Source organism: Silene latifolia, chromosome 11 (assembly GCF_048544455.1).
Source record: "Silene latifolia isolate original U9 population chromosome 11, ASM4854445v1, whole genome shotgun sequence".
NCBI classification, from domain to species: domain Eukaryota; kingdom Viridiplantae; phylum Streptophyta; class Magnoliopsida; order Caryophyllales; family Caryophyllaceae; genus Silene; species Silene latifolia.
Window position 1 is genome coordinate 56,359,054 of NC_133536.1, and position 5,463 is coordinate 56,364,516.

At 41.1% G+C, this 5,463-nt stretch overlaps 1 non-coding gene across 1 annotated transcript; it reads left to right on the plus strand.

Moving 5' to 3' along the window:
* Positions 1-4,896: 4,896 nt before the first annotated feature.
* Positions 4,897-5,003, plus strand: LOC141616644 (small nucleolar RNA R71). Its single transcript, XR_012530976.1, has one exon. It is a non-coding gene; the product is annotated as a small nucleolar RNA R71 (small nucleolar RNA).
* The last annotated feature ends 460 nt before the right edge of the window (positions 5,004-5,463 follow it).

Consider the following 5,463-nt stretch of genomic DNA (forward strand, 5'->3'; position numbering starts at 1 on the left):
GAACAATAAAAAGAGCACCATAATGAGGCCAAGGTGCTAGTCCTCTATATTGCTAGGACTCCACAACAAATGATCAAAATACAATAAAGAAAACAAAAGAAGTAGACAAACCATAAGAGGGGTGAAAGAGTGTAGGAGCCTCCAAGGTTTGCTAATCCTCCATCATATCATCATTATCATCATCTTCCTCCATAGAAGTGGAATCATCTCCACTCCCACTTTCACTTCCTTGCTCTTCCTCACTTTCTTCTTCTTCCTCTTCTTGAGCTTCTTCTTCTTCAACATTCTCTTGAACCTCTTGTTCTTCACCTTCTTCATCAACACCCTCATCAACAACATCCTCCTCTCCACCCGGTCTTCCACCACTAGAGGTGCTAGGAAAGAAAACTTCCCTATCCGCCCAACTAGGCAAAGGACATGATGGATCAAGAAGTCCTTGCCTAGCTAGATGTAGGAGGGGCAGATATTAGGCCTTGTAAGCATCCACTCTATCATTGTAAGCTTGCTTGTGCATTTCCCTCATGAGTAGAGTCAAGTAATCATTTCTTACCTCGACATCCTTGGGTTTGAACTCGTGATACTCAAATGGATAGGGTGGTGTGACAATAGAGGAGGAGGGCTCGTCAATCATGCCTCTTTGTTGTTGAATAATGTACTCGGTCTCCTCGGAGAGCGGAAGAAGGTAGTTTGGTCGGTGAACACTCAATCGGCAAATCTTTGAAGGCAAAGTGAAGGATCTAGCTTCATTGGTTAACCACCCATATTTGGTGTCAAGAGGAGCACGCTTGACCCACTTAAACTTGTGAATCATGGTGTCCATATCAATGAGATGACCTCCTTTAACCGCCACATAAGTTTTGTCTTTGTTGAAATTTGGGTTAAAGTGTTTGGCCAAATAGGTAACTAGTCCTCCATTCACAATAAAAGCGGTGCCCTCTTTACCACAATCGACATTAAGCCATCTTTCAACCAAAAGTCTTAGAGCATTGTATGGCTTAGTATATTCCCTTCCTATGTTCAATGCCGACTCAAGAAGAACAAAATCGAGCTTGGTAAGATGATTAGTGCCTTTTCTTGTTATCAAAGTATTCCCAATGACCTTATGCCACACTCTAATGCCTGGATGGTGGACTAATAGAGCACGACAAACATGAAAGCGCACAAATTTCTTTCCGGAAATTGCCTCCCAAAGAGGAGCGGGGTCATACTTTTCGGGGATCTTTTCATAGTATGGGGTATAACTAAGGCCTAAAATCTTACTCAATTCACCAAAAGTGATGCGTCTATTAACATTTGCAAGACGAAACTCGATGTGGGTTCTAGTTTCCACCCTTGTAACTTTCAAGGAACTCAAAATTTCCAATGTGAGGGAGGGGTATGTCAATTCTTTCATGGTGAACAATTTACCCAATTCCATAGCCTCAAAGAAGGTTTTGGTTTGTTCAAAAACACCCAACTTTGTCAAAGCATCTTCACAAATAAATTTTGTAGGCAGAATGGTCTTCTTAGCAAAGAGAACAAATTTATCCCTATGAGAGTCGAAAGTGAAAATTACCTCCGGATAACTAGATAATTGCTCAATGACCGGAGTTGTTGATGTTGTAGCTTCCATAGGGGGACCTTGTTGAACCTCCAATCTTGCCTCATGAACTACCAATGCTTTTGACAATTGTTTTGCTTGAAGAGTTTGTTGCCTTTTTGAAAGTGTCTTCTTTGGGGGTGCCTTGTTACCTCCTTTAGTTCTTGCCATTGTTGATCACACCAAAGAGATATTGAAATCTTCAATTTTTAGTTATGCCCAAATCGATTTAAGATGAAAGAATGTTGCTTTGTATCTTAAAAATCGACTCAAAGGTTGAAGATTTTGGTGTTTAAATCAATTGTTGTTGCAAAAGGAGTGATTAATTCTTGTTGTGAGGAAGTTTGGATGTGATTTTGTTGAATTTGGTTGAGGAAATCTTGTTTTGTTGATGTGGAGGATGAGGATTTTGGGGTTTTTGGGTTGTGGGTAGTGTTGAAATGTAGAGGAAATGAAAATGAATGAGGGAGAAAGGGTTTAAAGAGACCCGTTAATTCCGAAAACAGCAGCAGGGACGAGTGGATTAGGGTCTGGGACGCTCGAATTCTGCACGTTTTGCTTCAGGAAAAGAAGCTACAGGACGAGCGTCTTTGTGCAAAAACGAGCGGATTCCTCAATGTGAGACGAGCGGATTCTTTGAAAGACGCTCGCATTCTGTTATAGGGTGATTCCTTAAATTTCAACAGCATAAAGACGAGCGTCTTGTATCAGACGAGCGGATTCTTCACTGGGACGCTCGGATTCTGTGACAGACCATTTTTTTAATTCCCACAGCTCAGCCAGATGAGCGTCTGGTGACATAGGACGCTCGGATTCTGCTAGACGAGCGGATTCCCTCATGAGATGCTCGGATTCCTCCTTATCCACACGGATTCAGGTCCATCCGTGGGTACTGCATAACCCGTATCATTTTCATTCTTCAATGCTCATGTTCTTTATTGTGGGGGCACTACAAAGGCAAATAGCCTAGGCAATTGCTATCCCCACATTAAGTCAAAGCACTACACATCAATAAAATCATAAGTCCCTCCCTAACTTCTCTCAAAAATGATGAATATCTTGATCAAGGCACAAAAATATAAATCCAAAAATGACAAAAATGCAATGTAAAAATTGAAATGCAAGTTAGGGAGTTAGAATATTTACAAATGGTGGTTTAGGGAGGACTCCACCAAACTCTCATCCAATGTGAGATGTCAAGGGGGCATGTTCAAGGTGTTGTTGATGTTACTCAACACCTTGAAGAAGTAGTCGAAAGCTTGTTCATTATCATGATAAAGATCCTCAATAGATCTTTGCATTTGTTGTTCTCCATGATGGTCTTGGTTCATAGCATTACCAATGTAGGGATTGAATATCCCTTCGAACTCATCATCCCAAAACCGCAAACTTTGTCTACTTGATCATTAAAAATTTCTTGAGTTGATAGAGACAACTCTCCTTCTTTCTTGTTTTGGCCAATGAGGCCATCTTCTTCACTTGTCATGGGTGAGCTTTTCAAGGTCTCTTTGTTGCTATTCTCTTGCTCTTTGAATAGAGCATCATCAACTTTCTTTTTCCATTGAAATTCCGACTTCTTCCTATCATCCTTCTGGCTATAGTGATCAACCATAAAGCATGGTTCATGCAAACGGGGAGCTCTCATGGTCTTGTCAAGATTGAAAGTTATGCTCTCGTCTCCCACTTCTAGAGTAAGCTCTCCGTGCTTCACATCTATTACCGCACCCGCGGTGTGCAAGAAAGGTCTACCAAGAATGATCGGAATATTGGAGTCTTCTTCCATGTCAACAATGACAAAGTTCACCGGGATGAAAAATTTCCCAACTCTCACGGGAACATCTTCCCATATCCCTAACGGTGTCTTCGTCGATCTATCGGCCATTTGGAGTGTGATATTGGTACATTTAAGCTCTCCCATCCCTAACCTTTTACTAACCGAATACGGCATAACACTCACGCTTGATCCTAAATCACACAAAGCCTTGTTGATTGTGGTGTTGCCAATGGTACACGGTATTGAGAAGCTTCCCGGGTCTTTAAGTTTCGGAGGTGAACTCCCTTGAATGATTGCGTTACTCACCTTAGTGAAGGCGATAGTTTTAAGCTTCCGGATCGACTTCTTTTTTGTAAGGATGTCCTTCATGTACTTTGCATAGGCCGGCACGTGATTGATTAATTCCGTGAAAGGAATCGAGACTTCCAAATTCTTCACAATTTCCATAAATTTCCCAAGTTGGTCATCGAACTTGGGCTTAGCTTGACGACTTGGGAATGGAAGTCTAATCACAATGGGCTCTTTCTCCTTAGCCTTCTCTCCACTTTTCTTTGAAACTTCTTCTTTTGTTGGTTCTCCTTCTTTGGAGTTTTGCACAACTTCTTCTTTGTCACTAGCTTCCACAACTTCATCTTCAACTTGCTTCTTTGGTCCTTCACACCTCGTACCACTCCTCAAGTGAATGGCACTAACCGTTTCATGTCTAGGGGGATTACCTTGAGGTGGTAATTGCCCCTTTTGCCTTTGAGAGTTTGAAGATGCTAGTTGGGTCAATTGAGTTTCCAACATTTTTGTGTGGGCTAGGATGTTGTTGATGGTGATGTCCTTTGCTTGGCTATCTTTTTGCATTTGAGCGAAAAACTCTTGTTGGTTCTTTTACATTTGGAGGACTGCTTTTTGAACATCAAAACCTTGGTCATTTTGTTGATTGTATGGAGTTTGATTTTGGTAACCTTGGTTTCTGTTGAAAAAGGGTCTTTGATTTTGGTTTCTCATGGGAGGTTGGGTGTATGTTTGTTGAGGATTTTGAACATTTTGGCTTTTGTATGAGAGATTTGGGTGGAATTTGGTGTTTTTATTGTAATAATTGGAATAAGGGGTACCACTCTTGTATGCTTGAAAAGCATTCACTTGCTCATTAGTTCCCCTACATTCACTTTGGTCATGTCCCAAAGTTCCACAATTCTCACATATCCCACTTGGGATTGATGAAGATGCTACCATAGCATTAACATGATGCTTTGGTGATTTTGAGGCTTCTTCAAGTTTAGCCATAGCCTTCTCAAATTTCAAGTTAATGGTATCAATATGAGAACTAAGTTGAGCACCCAATTGAGTAATGGAGTCTACTTCATGCTTTCCTCCTCTAGGAGCCTTGCGAGGTCTACTATATTGTGAATTATGGACCGCCATTTCCTCAATTTTGTTCCAAGTTTGATTATCGTCAACTTCGGTGAACATACCATTTGATCCCATGTTGAGAATGTTTCTTGAGTCTTCATAAAGACCATTCCAAAATTGTTGTACCAAGAACCACTCGCTAAGTCTATGATAAGGACATGAGCGACAAGTTCCTTTGAACCGCTCCCAAGCTTCATACAAAGATTCTTCATCCCTTTGCTTAAAACCCGTAATTTGAGCTCTTAGCATGTTAGTCTTTTCCGGAGGCTAGAATTTTTTGTAGAAAGCTAGAACCAACTTCTTCCAAGAGTCAATTCCAAGAGTAGCCTTATCAAGGCCTTTCAACCATTGTTTTGCGGTGCCGATTAGAGAAAAAGGAAATAAGACCCATCGAATTTGGTCTTGAGTCAAACCGGTTTGTGAAATCGCATCACAATAGTCACAAAAAGTCTCCATGTGAGAGTGAGGGTCTTCACTAGGCATCCTCCCAAATTGGCTTCTTTCGACCAATTGGATAAATGCGGATTTGGCAATGAAATTTCCGGTTAAGTGTTGTGGTGTGGGAGTACCATTGGGTAGGTTCTCCTCGGTTGGTACGAAATGTGATGAGAATTTAGGCATTGTGGGTTGATTTTGTGTTGGATTTTGTGTTTGTTTCTCCTCACCTTCTCTTGCAAAAGGGTTGATGAACTCAATATTGTTTGGTTGA